At 31.8% G+C, this 18007-nt stretch overlaps 1 protein-coding gene across 1 annotated transcript in view; it reads right to left on the reverse strand.

Annotated features, from left to right (window-relative positions):
• LOC149476925 (uncharacterized) overlaps positions 1-18007 on the reverse strand; it is an 85231-nt gene that overhangs the window by 14565 nt on the left and 52659 nt on the right. The gene's annotated exons all lie outside the window — the stretch shown is intronic.

The raw sequence follows: 18007 nt of genomic DNA on the forward strand, positions 1-18007 counted from the left end.
TCATCAAAAGTTGTCTGCTCATAAAGGAGATATTCGTCATTGAATATTTAATTCATTTTTTTTAGTTTTTTTACTTGTCGATACGATTTTCTCTCCTTATTTTCATAAAATTGTTCTATACCAAGTTTTTCTACAACATCCATCTCCAACTGATCAGCAACTAAAATGATATCCCTCGTCCGATAACCGGATATTCGTACAATTTGATTCAATTTGAGAGACGATAAACAATCGACCGACGCCCTTTCTGTCTGACTTACGGATTGTATGAATCAGTTATCAGACGTAGATATGCAATAGTTGTCGATGAATTGATGCTATTTTCTTATAGATATAGATGGATAGTATAGATTGGAGGATAAAAATTAAAATATGGATTCACGTACGCAGTAAGACACCAAAATTCGATCGTTTTTTCATTTCGTATACATGTAGGTATGTCTGAGATTTTTATTTGTTCCAAAACTGTGTTATAAAATAAATAACTGACATAAATCTTTTGAATTACTAATTCGCAACAACAAGTCATAAAGTCTTTTATTCTATAGGCTTTATAATATTTTGTGTAATAAAACTGAATTTACCAAGTAATAAGAATTCCTAATCAAAATTAAAACATTTAAATGTATAAACCTAATTCTTCCATAATATATAAATTATAAGCTCATGTCCTTATCAATAAAAAAACCAACCTGTTTTGGCAATGCCTTATAACTTCAACAAATCAATGCTAAAACGAGTTTTCAATAGATACCTATATGGCATAACTTGCAATTATATTGAGGTAGGTTCAGACGTTTGATAAAAAATAATTCAAAAACATAAACCACGTTATGAGTATGTTCAATACTTTCGATGATATGTGAATGTCCACAAAAATTAGTAAAATTGTTGCTAGCGAGTGGAATTCAGAATGTGGGATTGTAAGATAGGGGTGGGATACAACGATATCTAACACCTAGAATATGAATGCTAATAAAAGTGTTTAGTAAAAATTAAGTAAAAATTGTTAGATTTTTGAGTAATAAATCTATACTAATATTATAAAGCTGAAGAGTTTGTTTGTTTGTTTGTTTGAACGCGCTAATCTCGGGAACTACTGGTCCGATTTGAAAAATTCTTTCGGTGTTAGATAGCCCATTTATCGAGGAAGGTTATAGGCTATATATCATCGCGCTACGACCAACAGGGGTGGAGCCACGGGGGTGAAACCGCGCGGAGCAGCTAGTATTGTTATAAAGTGGGATTCAAAGTGTAGGATTGTAAGATGGAAGTGGGATACAACGATATCTAACACGTACCTAACTATCTTGAATATTATGCATGCAAAATCTTTCATATTTCTGTGTTGGATTGGATGGAATTTATATTCGTAATGAGTTTAATTTAGTTGCGCAAAACTTTATAGCATTCGATATGTACGCTTATTCTGTATACCTATTACCTACCGTGAAATTGTAATCAGATTACAATAAACTACTGTATTACGTAACGATAAGATTTTTAAATGGCTTACAACAAAGGAAGTCGCTATCAAGAAATCTGATCACAAATTTTGATAAGATTGATCTTGTGACTACTATTATCTCACAATTTAGCATGACATTTGCCTGATTACAGGATTTTATCCGACTTCAAAATAGAAGATTTATTTTTGTGGATTTAATGTATGTTATGCAATCATAGCTAAGTATGAAATATCTATCTGTAATCAAACAGAGTTTACGAAATGGTCAAAAATCAGTTTACATGGCCTTAATTTTCTGTCTCCCAAAAATTGCACCGCTAAGGTAGGTATGTACACTACAAAGCAACCAGACGTTAAAAAGAAATCTTATTAATCGATCAAAAACCAATTGCCTGAATAGTACTTTCGTTAGCTGGTAAATCATTTACTAAAAGCTAGACACCTCAACTTTTTTTTCTGTAGATAGGGAAGCGCTTGACCACAATCTCGCCTGATGGAAAGCTAAGATGTGGTCTAAAATGGACGCACTTCCCTAGAATATAGGGAATCTATCTTTATAACCAGCATTGCCCTTTTTTTTATAGTGGTGAAATCTTGCATAGATACCCACGGCCTCCGGGGAAGGGGCCGTGGGTTATGTCGGATTCCTACCGACCAAAACCCCACTGTATTCCGTCAAGCCGCATCAACGACGGGGCCACGGGTATGGTAGAATTCTTCCGTGACCGGACGCACTTCCCTAGAATATAGGGAATCTATCTTTATAAACAGCATTGCCCTAACGCAGCCAACCATTGATATTCATTACGAAAATCAAAAAGCATAACGTAGTGAAAGTCAGACAATGCGTATGTTAATGGTGGCGACAGTAACAATACGGGAAACAATGACCTATTGTAACATTAGCGTCTACGCACGACTTAACCGACTGTGTAAATGATAGTACACGTACGTAATTATAGCAGGTAGGTACTTTGTTCATTACGTCAGTTAAAAGAGTCTTAAGGAAATGATAAAACAATCCTACTACCTAAATATTATAATCACGAAAGTACGTAAGAATGTATTGATGTTTGGTCATGTCATGCAAGAACTACTTATCGGATCTGTATGAAATTTGGTAGAGAGATAGATTATATGATCTTGATAAATATATTGGTTACATTTATCCGGGTAAAACGTGAGTGAAACCGCAGGAACGAACTAGTCACAACATAGGAAGTATGAAACAGTCTGTTTGACTGTCCATGTCGTTCTTTAAAACTACGAAGCAAAGTCGAAAACAAGTAGGTATTCTTCAATATTTTATTTGATCTACCTATATGATATATAAAAAACTTTTTAAAGTGTCTGAATTACAATTTGACGACCTTCCTTGTCAATTGTTCCTTCAAACCACATACGGGCCACAAATGCTTAATGATATGCCCTGTCCAGTCATTTTCAATTGATTCACTCACCAACAGCATCTGATTTAAATTTATATAGATTATACCACGCCATTTGATCATTAATAAAATCTCATGTCATGTTAATAAGATCGATGAAAAGGCAAGGTCCCTTCTTATCTATAGACTTTCGAGTCGTGTCGTCTTTCGAGAAAGAACTTTTTACCCGGTTCAAGAAAAATACAGACTCTTGATCTCTCATAATATAACTCTGATATCTCAAAATGGTCTTTTTTATTTAATATTTATCGCAATTAAAGATATGCTGATCGTTATCGAAGTAGAAATTGATTGGACGATAGACAATCAGAAGGATAGTTATAAGTATATTATTTCTATGGACATTTTAGTACATTACAACACAGATAATACTAAAATACTGGTATATAAAATATTTCCTTTATTTTACTCAAACATTCTGTCGTTTTAGGGCCGATTTTTAAATGCTTGGATAAAACTTGTCCGTCCAATAAAGTATTACACGATAATATTAAAATGTCACGTAAACTGTCAGATACGGCCAATTAGAATACGTTTTTAAAATGGTAGTTTTATACATTATTCGACGAATAAGGGCGTTTGTCCACTACAAGGAATTTTACGTTCCGGCATTCCGATTTTTTACGGTCCGGTATGGCACGCAATGAATCTAAATACTAGCTTGTACACTATACGTAATTTTACTGTCCGACATTTTACTTTTCCCTATTCCGGATGGTTTTTTGAGTTTACGAGTCGCTGTAGGTATAATTATTGTTTTCGAGTGCCCACTTGCTTGGATTTTACTCTTTTTATTGCATATGCCAATTGAAAGCAAGCTCTTGTTTTACTTTCTTTTAGCTGGCAATGAGATTTGAGAAGTCGGTATTGTTATTAAAGTGAAACTTTTATTACATCGTCTCAAACTTTTTGGTCTGTGTAGCGCATGTCGCATGTATCGCGGCTGCCGAGTAGGTATACCTACTCGGCAGCCGACCGACACGCGACATGCGCTACACAAAGCAGTGTTCGGAACCGTTCGAACAGTTTCACTTTTACCGTGGTTTCATAAACCACACAACATTTTTTTATATATACATTGACCAAGCATTGACCTATAATTATTATCTAAGTAAGTGTTGGTAAGTTAAAGTTCAAGTGAGAATAGATTTAGCTCCTCGTCACCGATTAAAATAAATTTAAGTGAAACACGCATTTTAAATCTCTTACGGAACTTTACTTTTTATTATAACGAAGTAATATAATATTTCACCTTCTATATTTTTACCCGTTTCTTGTAAAATGCAAAAACAATCATTTATGATAGCATTATACCGCCATACTTCCTTGAACTGTACCGCACTGATCCGAGTAAAGACGGACAGGTGCACAAGCAATTCATCGGTTTTTTCATGCCACACCGGACCGTAAAAAATCGGAATGCCGGACAGTAAAATTCCTTGTAGTGCACAAGCGCCCTAAGTTTTAACCAAGGATTGAAAAATTAGCCCTAAATGATTAAAAGTTAAACAAACTTTTTAGGTTGTATGTGTTAATTATCACAAACCGGACAAAGCGGGGGCGGATAACGAATACTCAATAAATATGTACCTATACAAATATTGAAGACAAACTTAATTATATGTATTTAAGATACGTCTTCTTACCGAAAAAGTAAAATCGATATATGTCAACTTGAACATAGTATTTAAATTGAAAATTAAATATTTGAAATCTCAAACTTTCGATACATTGGCGCGTTCACACGACCATATTAAAGGCTTATCACACAGATAAGTAAGTCAATGTCAATATCAATCATTATTATATATTATGTATATATTTATTGAAAGATAAATCATAAATATTCAACATTTTCTAAGTAGGTTACGTATGTTCAGGTGAGTCATTAGGTATATTGCGTTCAAACCAAACTCTACAATCCCAGAATTACAATAATTAGTTACCTACTTAAGTATATATATATATATATATCTATTATCTACCTATTTGTCGAAATATTATTTTATCTAGCTCAGTGATTTGGCCATAAGATGATACCAACATACAGAATGAGGTATTTGCATTTGCATATATTATTAAATCATTCACACTGGTGCTTATACAGTGATGTCATGAAGGTAAAAATAAATTATTGCCATAATAAAACACGGCCAAAACATCTAAAGCTAAGAAAAATATTTTGCTGTGCTACATTATAATAATTATAAACAAATAATAGGTTGTAAATGTAATATATGTAATATTTCGTAAACAAAATTGCAATTGAAGTAGCACCAAAAAAGTAGAGTCCAGAAATTTTCTGCATTATGGCGGACATTTTTTTTTCTATATTTAAAGTATAAATAACCCATAAAAAGGCATAACTTACAATTTCCCATCAGTACAAACATTGAATACTCCAATAGAATCGCGTAACGCCGTCATCTCATTGGTCACACAACACATAAAACACTAACCGCAAATCACATTAAACCGAATCCCATCAATGATTGTTCTTTAACTCCCACACTTTTTAACGAATCCCATCAATGATTGTACTTTAAATCCCTCACTTTTACACGAATCCCATCAATGATTTTTCTTACAATCCCACACTTTTGAACGAATCCCATCAATGAATTCGCAATTATTGTACGAAATAAAATTCTATCGATATACGCTCGCTCCATTAGGCGCGCGCGAAGGCACTGGCAGTTGCAAGTGAATTTGATAAAACGTCTGAACTTGTTGAATCATATTGGCCGTTTTATTTATCTGCATCAATTGTTTTTGAGGTACAATCGCAGACAATATAATTTTATACAATTGTAACCGTAGTATACGGGGTACAGTCGCGCACTGAAGTTTTTGGGGACAATACCATGACTTTTTAAGCTTGTTTTTTGGGTTTTACTGACGTGAGTTTGTAAGTTTGGATGACTTGAAGGTAGATAAGCTAAAAGGGTAAGATTTACTCGTAATTGCATGACAAAAAATGTGTTTTTTGGTGACTTTTACATAATATTTCTGGAAAGTCATTTCCTGTATTGAAGGTCGTAACAAAATGATAACAATGCCCAATTTGTATCTTATGTTATTCATTTTAATTATTTTTACTAATTTTATGAATTATTATATCTGGAAGCAATATCTTAATTTAAGAGATAAGCCCAAATAGCTGATGTAATTGAGCTATTTTCATTCATTTAATCGTAATAAATAAACATATTTATCCTGATAATATCATATCATTTCTAGTGAATTTTTTACTTGATCGAGTCAGATAAAATTTATTGCGTAGGTGCAGTTTTATACATAAATCAAATCGATAAAAAGGCGCAGCATATTTTTTCTTAATTAAGTTTTTATCTAGTTTCACTTATCTATTTACAGATACCAGAAATTATACAATTTATTTCAAGAATAAAACCAATTTTATATAAAGGAAAGGAGGAGGAAACTGTGGCTCTATAACTTTAAATAAACAAGCGCTATTAGAACGAGCATCGTCAAGGACAGAATAATAAATCTTAAATTTTCAGCTGCATATTTATTTATAAATAAATGTAAACGTTAATTAAAAATAATAATTTGTAGAAGTTCTACAATGTTTTTTGTAGCATCAAATAGCTTGTACTAAATGCCACATTGTTTAAGCAGTGCTATCCCGAAATTAACTCATAAAAGAATACGATAACAGAGTAAATAAGCCATCAAATTAATCACAAAAACTAACAAGACAAACAAGTTCATATCTCAATCCTTTTTAGCTTACAATTAATAACGCTAATGATTCAGACATCTTCTCTATCCTTGTAAATAACACAAACTGGATATTATTTTAACGAGCCGTGAGAACTTAAAGAAAAAACCCAACAAGATTAATTATGCTCATAATTCTATCACTATCGCTATTAGCATATGTAAATTTTGTTCTAGTTAACTATTTTTAAATGCCGTCGAGAGGGCCCTTTAGATGCATCTTACCTAGTTAATATGACGAAAGGTTAGGCGAAAAGTTTACAAGTCGTTAATATTCAAATAATCATTTTTTTTTATTGCTTGACATATTTATTTGTTTTCATCTTTAGTTTGGTTTATTATAATCGATTAAAAGTTTTTAGAATCCGAGAAAAGTTTAGTTTATACCTATTTTGCGTACGTTTGTATTCCTAACTCCTAGAAAAACAGTTAATACAACTAACATTAGTAACCTTTGTAAAATAAAGTTATCTCTATATAGGTATCTGAAGAACACATTTGAACACCACACAGTAGCATATGGGGACTATTATCTTTCAACGCCGGTAAGGATTTCAACCACTTGAAGAATAACTATATCGAATACATAGAGAGTAGAGACATTTGAATAAAGGAAAATCCTATGATACTTCCTTATTTTTACCAAACCAAATATAGGAAAACGATCGAAATTGGTGAACATTTAATTGAATTGAGAATTGAGATGCACATTTACTTCGAGTATGGATGCCTTTGATGAAATGAATATGAAAAACAATGTAATTACAATCCCATAATCAATAGAAGAGATAAGACTTTATGTGTGTTTGATATGATTTAATTGAATTCATAAACTACTCGATTTAATTTAATTAACTTTTTTTTTCGGGTTCGGATTAACCCTGGCGAATTCAGGGAAAGTGGCTAGTAGATAAAAACGGTCAATACAAAATGCAATACATAATGTAAAGTTCACTGATATAGCTTTTAATAGCATTCCATCGTTGGAAAACAACCTCAAAGCCAAGCATGTGGTGTCTTATGGCCAAGGCCAAACTATTTGGCTCGATATCTTGCGAGATAACATCGTTCCTCGAACAATAACCCTTTACAGTTTACAATTGTATGGCTTTAGATTAATACGATTCGTTTAAATGCACCAAAAGTTAAAATGAATGTTTTTATATACAAAAATGTTGTGTGGTTTTATGAAACCACGGTAAAAGTGAAACTGTTCGAACGGTTCCGAACACTGCTTTGTGTAGCGCATGTCGCGTGACGGTCAACAGTTTGAGACGATGTAATAAAAGTTTCACTTTAAAAACGCAGTAAAAAAATAAATATTAACATAAATTGTAATAGATTTGCGCTCTGGAAAGCGACTTGCTAGAGTATGTTATTTAAAAAAAAAATTGATTTTTAAACTTTTTTCATTAAACATGATAGCATTAATTGCACTAAACTAAGATACAACATTAGGTACGTACAAAATGAAAACAATGTGTAATATATTTTTTACCATCTTTATAGTATTTTACGAAAAAAACATCGTAAACCCATCATCCAAGATAACGCAACCCCAAATGTAACCCCACACTGTATTTTTTAATGTCAAACTTTGTAACAGATAAAGTTTAAACCAACTAACGGTAAATAAAACATTTTAAACCTTATTTCAAAGAGATAAAAACTATTTTCGATCAATATCTATGATGAAATTAAGCTATCAGTGTAGAATGAAACTCGATAGTTCCTGTGGTTTTCGACATTCTTTTATTTGAGAAAAAGTGTAACATGTGGTACGTTTAATTATTTTTGTAACCACTAAAAACTAGCTTCTATCCTGGTTACTGTGTTTATTGCTTTATTATGTCTTTTTATTTATAAACTTAGAAAAAAAGCTTCAAAAATATATATATCACAGATTAAAAATACCTACAATATATACAATATATTATAATGTACAATACAAATACGTATTTGTAACAGGATAATAAGGAATATTTGGGTTTATTATATTCTATTGAATTATAATCAATAGATATAAAAATAAATTCAACATTTTTTTTATCTTAAAATTGAATGTAACTGTTTAAAACAATATTAAAGGACAAGGCTTAAAAAAATTGAGTCAACTGAAATAAAATTTCAAGAAATGACACAAAAAAATCATTTCATCAGACATTACGAGTATTTTATAAGAATTTAACGTAAAAATAGATAATAAATATTTATAGAAATATTTTCCCGCATGATTATTATCAAGCCCGTATCATATAAATTACATGTTGCAATTTTGTAATTCTCGGTACTTAGTCATTATAACGAGAAAGGATTTTCCTCGTCATAAATTTTGAGGTGTCAATGTTTTATTGTAACTTATATATTTTAAGATACTACTTCTTCCTCGATATACCTTCTGTAAATATATTTCAATGATGAGCGTGTATCTGCTTTGGTATTCCTACTAACTGCAGCCCACGGTTCCACTTGCGTGGTACATAAAGATATATTGTAAATTTTCCCTACCAAAAATATATACCAATAAATACCCTATTAATTGTATATTTCATTAGTTTATTTTGTTACCGATCAAATTCGAATATAAATACAAATTACAACTACTGAATAATATTTCGAAAAACGATCCAAAACAATCATAACGCGGTACGAAGTTAGTCAGATCGATCTATTTCTACAGAACTCTAAAAATCCTTCTCTAGAGATAAAAACAAAACCAAACAGTCTCGTTGAGTCAACGTCTATACAAATGACTCATATATTACTCATTTACAGTAAAAAAGTTGTAATTTGATAATACGTTATGATATAATAACATTGTAAAGGAAAATGTATCATAGCATTTAAGCTACTGAATACCGATTGAAATCAAGTCATATTTACTGATAAGGATTTGTTTAAGATATTACTATTTTGTTCCACTGGGTTTTTAACTTTAAACATACATATTTTGAAATCTAATTTTGCATCCTTATATTTGTATTGTAGATATATTCAATAAATATCATCGAATTATTCGTCTTGATTAACATGTAGATTGCATTAATGTAGAAAATAATTTTGGGAACGGAACCCAGAACGAATCAGTTGTAAGCCAAACCTTTAGCCTCTGTACCAAGGAAGACATCCTTATTCATTATTCGCAATCTCATACACCATAAAATAAAACAAAATAATATTTTTATCAACACCAAATCTTCAACACACCCTTGACCCAGAGTTAAGACTAAAATACGGGTATTATTTTAAACAAATACCAATAAAATTAAAAAAAAACTAGTGTCCTTTCTGAATATTTATTGGTATTATATTACGTTGACCTTTTGCGGCCATGTAACATGTTCACATTATTTAAGCTTGATTATTTTTATTAACAAAATCATCCAAGGACTTTATGTAACTTATACTGTTCATAGCAGCAACGCAATTGAAACATTTATTTAATTTTTTTATATAGTTCTTAACCTCGGATATCTTCTTAAGAAGCGTGATCCATCTAGGCCACATCTTCGCTTACCAGTAGGCGAGATTATAGTCAAGCGCTTCCCTATATAGCTGGAAAACGTCCATTCTACTAATTTTTCAGCCTATATGATACATCAAATCAAATCAATATATAATTATGTAATATGTAGTGGTTTTCGTATGAAATATGAATGTAGTAACTAGTAACAAGGGGTTTTGGGTAACATTTACGGTGGAGACTTACAAAAACAGTTTCAGTTTGGCAGGTCATAGCGGGCTGATTCTATTATTTTAATTCTCAGTTAACAGTCTGCGATTGCACTTCCTTAATGAATCAACGTAACAAAATATTATATCTTAATATACGGAACCTTTAATATACATTACACGAGTAAAATTAATTTATTAAATTAAAATATAAATGTAAGGTAGTCACAATATTGTGGTGACCGCTGCCCGTCTAAATTACTCGTTGTGATTAAAATCATTAAGCTGTGAAAACCGCGGTAACTTGAGCCAATTTATAATAAATAATAATATAGTAATCATATTAATAAAAATACAGGTTGCAATATAGGAACCTTTTTTGAAATTAAAGTCTGTCAAAATGTGTTATGCATGACGCGTGATTTGAAGAAACTTTTTTTCTCCATCTCCAAAAAAAAAAACTTAATGAACTTTGTATAGTTTAACTGTGAAGCTAGAAATATGAAATTCACGTATAATATTATCAATGTCCAAAGGAAGTTATTTAACTTTTTCCTTAAAGAAACCTTACTGCAAATTTATGTAAACAAAATTACTTTTATATGGAACTAGAGGTCCGCCCCAGCTTCGCCCGTGGTACATATTTCGCAATAAAAGGTAGCCTATGTCCTTTCTCGGGTATCAAAATATCTCCATACCAAATTTCATGCAAATTGGTTCAGTAGTTTAGGCGTGATTGAGTAACAGACAGACAGACAGAGTTACTTTCGCATTTATAATATTAGTATGGATTATACAAATCGAAGTTTGTTTATACAATAAATATAGAGGCCTGCACTTAAATTATGGTTGCCATAAATGGTTTACAAAGGAGGTTCGATGACTTTATAGGAATGCGTTTCCATTCGCATTTGCGGTACGAGAACGAGAATAGCGAACGATACGATAAAGCGTTATTAATATTTATCAAACGAAATAACACTTTTCTGTAAAACTTGGTAAACTATTATCTAATGGCAAATATTCCTTAACTTATTATGTCCAATTATAAACGATGTAAACTCAATATTAAGTTGTAATGTGGCAAATATTACTTGAAGAGTATAGTGGTTCACAACAATTTACATAATGAAAATAAAAACGTGATTAATTTGATAAATACACAGGAAAGGTATAGCGTCCTATTGGTCATCGAATTTTGACCTTAAAATTATCTATGTACTTACAACTTAACTTCGAAATACTCAGTACTTTTAATATTTTAGGTGGAGAGTATCATGGAAAGATATTATATACGCGAAGTCTAAGTAATTATACCACTATTAATAACAACGATCGTTACGTATACCAGCATCACTACATTCTACATTTTATCAACAATAAAAAAGTGTACAAATTCGTGTCGTACAACAATGGAACCACGCAATAATGTCGTTGCACCAGCCCACTACACCTGCTAACCTTGCAACGTCTCCACTTTCCTATTATGGCAAGCCTTGTTTAGTGATATAATCTATTATTAAATAACATGTAAATAACTTGGTGTTATTGTTGTTATTTTGAGGTTACTTTCACTCTAACAAAGTTTTTAAGAAACGACATGGTTATAACTTATAAGTATATCTATACATCTTTTACATATATTATTTTAAAATAATTTTACGCTAATTAATTTTAGAAGCAGAAATTTATCACGGTCCGAACATCTTTCACACTTAGAAAGGTAGCCTTACATTCAGGAATCAGTATATTATAAGTCGTATAACATAAAGTATTTAATCTTTAACAAAATATTAAAAGATAATAAAGTTAAAACAGTTTGGTCAATTATTAATGGTGAAATGGGTAAAAGCAAATCAAGTAATACCATAAAACTTGTAAATAATGACAGGGTTATTGACAAAAGTGCTGATGTTGCGCTTGCTTTTGAAGAATTCTTCAGTAGTGTCCCTGCTACTATTACTAATAGTTTAAATTCGTCTTCAGCACTTGCAGAGACCTTTTTGAGGGACCATGTTGCGGAGTGCAGTACATTATTTGAATTACGACACGTAACTGCTAATGATATTGTTACTGCCTTTAAGACGCTTAATCTTAAAAATACTTGTGATCTTTGGGGAATGTCCGTAAATTTAGTTAATAATATAATAGAAAATATTGCGAAAAATTTAGCTTCTATATTTAATAAGTGTTGTGACTATGGTACATTTCCTAATTTACTAAAGCTTAGTAAAGTTATACCTTTATTTAAGAAGGGCGATCAAGAAGACTGTAACAATTATAGACCTATCTCTATTTTACCAACATTAAGTAAGGTATTCGAGAAGTTAATATTAAACCAATTGAGTAGTCATTTTGCATCTAATAATTTACTGCACACCAAACAGTTTGGTTTCACAAAGGGGCGCTCAACCACAGATGCTGGAGTTGCACTACTAACACATATATATAAGGCATGGGAAAACTCAAAAAATGCTCTAGGGATATTTTGTGACCTCTCCAAGGCATTTGACTGCGTTGAACATTGTACTTTGTTACGTAAACTTAATCACTATGGAATTAAAGGAAAAGCCCAGAACCTCATAGCGTCATACCTGCATGATAGGATACAGACTGTAGTTGTTAATGGAGAACGTTCTAGCGGTGCGTCAATTAACATTGGTGTTCCACAGGGGTCAATTTTAGGTCCCTTCTTGTTCTTGGTATATATCAATGATCTTCCCTATTATTTGCAGGATAGGTGTGAAATAGTTCTGTTTGCAGATGATACCTCATTAATTTTTAATGTGGATAGGCATGACCCAAATGTTGACGAAGTGAACAGTGCTCTTTTACACATATCTGAATGGTTTACTGCCAATAATTTATTATTAAATGCCAAAAAAACCAATTGTGTTGAATTTTTACTTCCTAATGTAAAAAAGTTGAACAGAGATATTACCTTGAACGGGGAGGTATTGCATCCTACTGAGTCTACTGTATTTCTAGGGTTAACCTTGGACGAGAAACTACAGTGGGGAGCCCATGTCAACACCGCTGCAGGTAAGCTCAGTTCTGCTGCATATGCAGTCCGAAAAATAAGGCATCTCACCGATGAAGATACGGCTAGATTGGTTTATTTCAGCTACTTTCATAGCATTATGTCCTATGGAATTCTACTGTGGGGCAGGGCTGCGGATATAGAAACTATATTTATCTTACAGAAAAGAGCCATTCGCTCTATATATAATTTACGTGCTCGGGACTCACTAAGAGATCATTTTAAGAATACTGGTATCCTTACTGTACCATCACAGTATATATTTAATAATATTTTGCATGTACACAAAAGCTCTGACTTACACACAAGAGTAGGAGATAGACACGATTATGGCACAAGGAACAAGAATAGAATTGAAATGCCATTTTTCCGATTAGCTAAAGTTAAAAATTCATTTATGGGTCAAGGTATACGCTTATACAATAGAATTCCTCACAATATTAAAGAGTTTAGTAGTTCTAAATTTAAAACTTACATAAAAAATGTACTAGTTCAGAGAGCGTACTACAGTATTCAGGAATATATGGACGATAAAGACCCATGGAGGGTTGTCGCGTAAAAACCACAGGACAGTTCTTTGGCATATTATGTAGTTAGGTAGATATAAGTTACATACTATGTAAATTTATTGACATTATTTAAAAGAGCAACTATGGAGTTTCTTGCCGATTCTTCTCCATAGATACTGCTTTCCGAATCGGTGGTAAATGTTAAAAATACTATGTAATGACGATTCGAAAGTGCTACTAAATAGTAGTCTAATTGAATAAATGAATGTTTGAGTTTGAGTTTGAGTTTGAAAGAAATACATATTTTTTTAAATAGTGATTCAATAACATTTATAATTTCATAGTACCTAATTTCAAATTCAAAACACGAACAAAATACCAAACAAATTGGAAGCCAGTAACTAATCTTTATTGCTATCAGCAAGTCCCAAATTAAACCGTGAGAAATCTATTGCTAAAGTAGGAAGTCGTGAGTCGTGACTTCTCTGAATGCCGTCTAAAGGGCACAGTTATCTTGTTATTGTGAAGACTACTGGCTTGAATAGCTAATCATTAGTAAGAAGAATACAGCTAGCTATTTGACTAGAAAAACCTTTACAAAGGAAAGCAATAGTTTTATATCAGTTTCTATGATAATTTTTATACAGTTGGGCACTATAATAATTTCAAATATTTCTATGGATAAAAGTGATAAAACTGGCATGTCCTACATTCAAAGTTTGACATGTACCTTGCGACCTTCATACACTAATTTAGATTATAGCAGAAACCTTCATAGGCCTATTGTCCTAAAGGCATAATTGATCTCATCTATAATATTAAACGATGTCTTTTACTAAAACAGTCCCTAGAAAGCTCTACCTCTTACACATCTTACATTTAAATATTGTCTTTCCAACTAAATATTGCTCATTACATTTCGAACAATAATTAGGACCCAGTGCGTACATTCAAAGTGCTGACATCATTGACCATCACACTAATTAGTTAGACCACGCTAACGTGACCGCACCTAGTAACCGTTGTACCGAAAATACGTGACTACATAAGTACATTTATTACTTCAAAGGCCTATACTAATCGCCTTAAAAATGAACTACATTAACATGTGTAAAGTGAATATAAATTTATAAAGAATAGAAAAAATTCGATCACGAGGCGGGACTCGAACCCGCATCCTTCGCGCCATTCCGGGGCGGATGCCTGACCAACTCAGCCACTCGTGACCCGCCAGAGCAATCGAATTTATTCTATTCTTTCAGTTTTATGTGTCTGAACTCTGAAGGGACACACCGCGCGCCATCTATTGAGATGATTAACAACCATTTCAACCAATATGAAGCACTTTTCAGTGAATACAATATTGTAACGATGGAACACGACCTTTTTTGTGTAAAGTGATTTAGTAATATTACATGTAATAGCATAGCAATTTATTCTATAATGACCAAGTATAGCACGATTTCACGTGTTTATTAAGTATTGTTAGTGAAAGTATTTTTTTTTTAATACAGTAATGGAGATTTGTCGTACATATAGATAGTAAAAATTTATAAAAGGACAAAATATAATAGGTTATACTTAGGTCTAAACGTTAAGATTAGTGAAATCCATATAAACCCTCAAGTCTGTCTCAAATAAAAATAATCTTACTTCATTATTTCCCTACCATACCAAAAAATACCTATACCTAATAAATTCTTAGAAGTATTTGAGCAAGACTCAGTAAAATGATCCAATGTATATGTAATTCATACATATTTTCGTATCACTTTCGGTGTCACGTGTACGGTGTAGCACCAAATTACCCATCGAGCCTATAATTGAGAGAAATCTACTAAATTATTTACGAGTACTTCGTGTTATAATTGCTATGTGAATAGAGTTCAAAATCGCATGTCATAGATTATAGGGCGAAGTAAATAGTGTTTTTTTTCACGAGGTCTTAGAGTAATTAAGATGAACGTAACTTTCATTTTTATGAAGTCTCTTTTTTACTGAGGGAAAAGGTATGAAATATTTAAAGAGATTTAACCAGATTCCGTAAATGGAAACTACCTACCTATTTTTTTCAGGAGATTTGATCACATTATTTTAAAAGTAATTTTGTCCTTCACATCAACACATAATATGTATTATAATGCACATCACGTTGTAGTCATTAATTACAATCAATATCGTATAATAAAAATAAACATTCATAATAAATTTCATAAATAGAATAGGCACTTCATTCACCATTACCGATTCCATTTTATGAACCATAAACAAATATCCATACAAAGGTACCATTCAAATCGATTCGAAATTCGAATGTAAAAACCGGAAGGAGGGTACCTGCACATCCGCTGCACTGACACACATCGACCATAGACTACAATAGGTGTATGTACCACAGCCACAGTAAATAGAATAACCGTATAGAAGCTACAAACAAAACGTTCAAAACGGCTCAATCATACAAACATGCGTATCGAGTAGATTGGTAAAAGGTAGTTGCAGTGTTGTAAGTAGCGAGTATCATCTTCAAAAAGTACACCAGTCGTACAACCTATAGCGTATCGCGGTTAAGGTAAAGATTTACACAATAGCAACCCTAGCTTCAATGGTGCGTACTGCGTTGGTCAGAATTTTTAAAGAGGCAGTTGCCTTACTGTTCATATTCTATTTACTGTGGCACAGACAATCAAACAATGAATTTATTGCTTTTTGTTGGCTAATGTTCTTCCCCGTTCCTTCCGTTTACTTGAGAGGCTTGAAGGAACGGATTTTAAATGCCGGAAATGTGTTTTTATATGGCATTGATTTTAAAACGATTAAAAGGATATTGGTGGATAATGAAGGTCAATATTCAATAATATTAAAAAATATCTTATGGAGTATCTAGGTAAAGTAAAATTTATCAATGCATAAGCATAAGATAAACACTGACGATATTCTACGAAGAACATTCTACAGTTTTTAGGGACGTCAGTTAAAAATAGAGTCAACCATAAACTTTACGTAAAATATCATATTAGTACCATCTTCATATTATTACAACTTACTAGGCAACGTAAGAGATCGAGGGGTCACACAACATTAATATTTTCTTGTGCAAGATGTTACTTGTTATTAATTATCCATCGTAATAAAGATGCAATGCCCTTTGCATATTATTACCAGTATAAGTAATTATAATGACTTGATTAATTAATTTATTGGACAATAATTAATGGTTATCGCGTTCTCGTAAATTCTTATAGCTGTGAAGATTTCTGTATGCAATATTAAAATATATTTAGTTTATACTGGATATCGTCAAATTCTACAAAAACAAATTTCATTCAAAAATTCGCTTCACATAAAGTGCAGTCAATTAAAATATTTCCGATTAAAATCTAAGTTAAAGTTATACTTGAAAGTTATCAAGTAGGCATAACTTAAATCACTTTAGGTACATACCCGATTAGATAACTACGGACCTTGACTATCAATACAGATAGTTCGAATAGTTCTAGCTTATCAATGGGGTGAACGACCTAATTACAATTACATAAAATTACAGGTCCAATTTCCTGTTTAAGAAAGGTTATAATTATGCTTTTTCGTCATACGTCTCAAGTTATTCAAGAATGACCTACCATGAACTATAAGTAATCACTTTTTGAATAACATCGGCTTAAATTAATAAAACCAAAACATAAATCGTATCTATTCAACAAAGTTGAACTTTAAATTTTCATAATATTTTACGCTTTATTATCACGGGAATAAAATGCACAATATGCTTTACGAATTTGGATTAATTGTTTTATTTGCATGTTAAAATGATTGAAATATGCAAGAATTAAAACACAGAATTAAAAACATCCGAAACCATTTTCGGTTTCCGGTTTTTTTCGGTTTCCATTTTCGGATATAGCCCCGTTTCTTTTGTCAACCTCTGACATTGTTCTCACATGACAGACAGACCTACAGACAGTGATAATTTTTTTACAAACTTAAGGCGAGGTAAGAGTTGTTTATTTTTTATTGTATCTTTGTGTATGTTTTTTATGTATGGTAGCGAGGTGAATAAAGTAATAAATTATATTTTTTAATGTATTAAGTATATCTATTGTGTAATATTTGCTTGTAAATCTTT

Source organism: Colias philodice, chromosome 26, assembly GCF_061535455.1.
Source record: "Colias philodice isolate Cphi_HAF_F1 chromosome 26, ilColPhil1 Martin Lab GWU primary, whole genome shotgun sequence".
In the NCBI taxonomy this organism is placed as follows: Eukaryota; Metazoa; Arthropoda; class Insecta; order Lepidoptera; family Pieridae; genus Colias; species Colias philodice.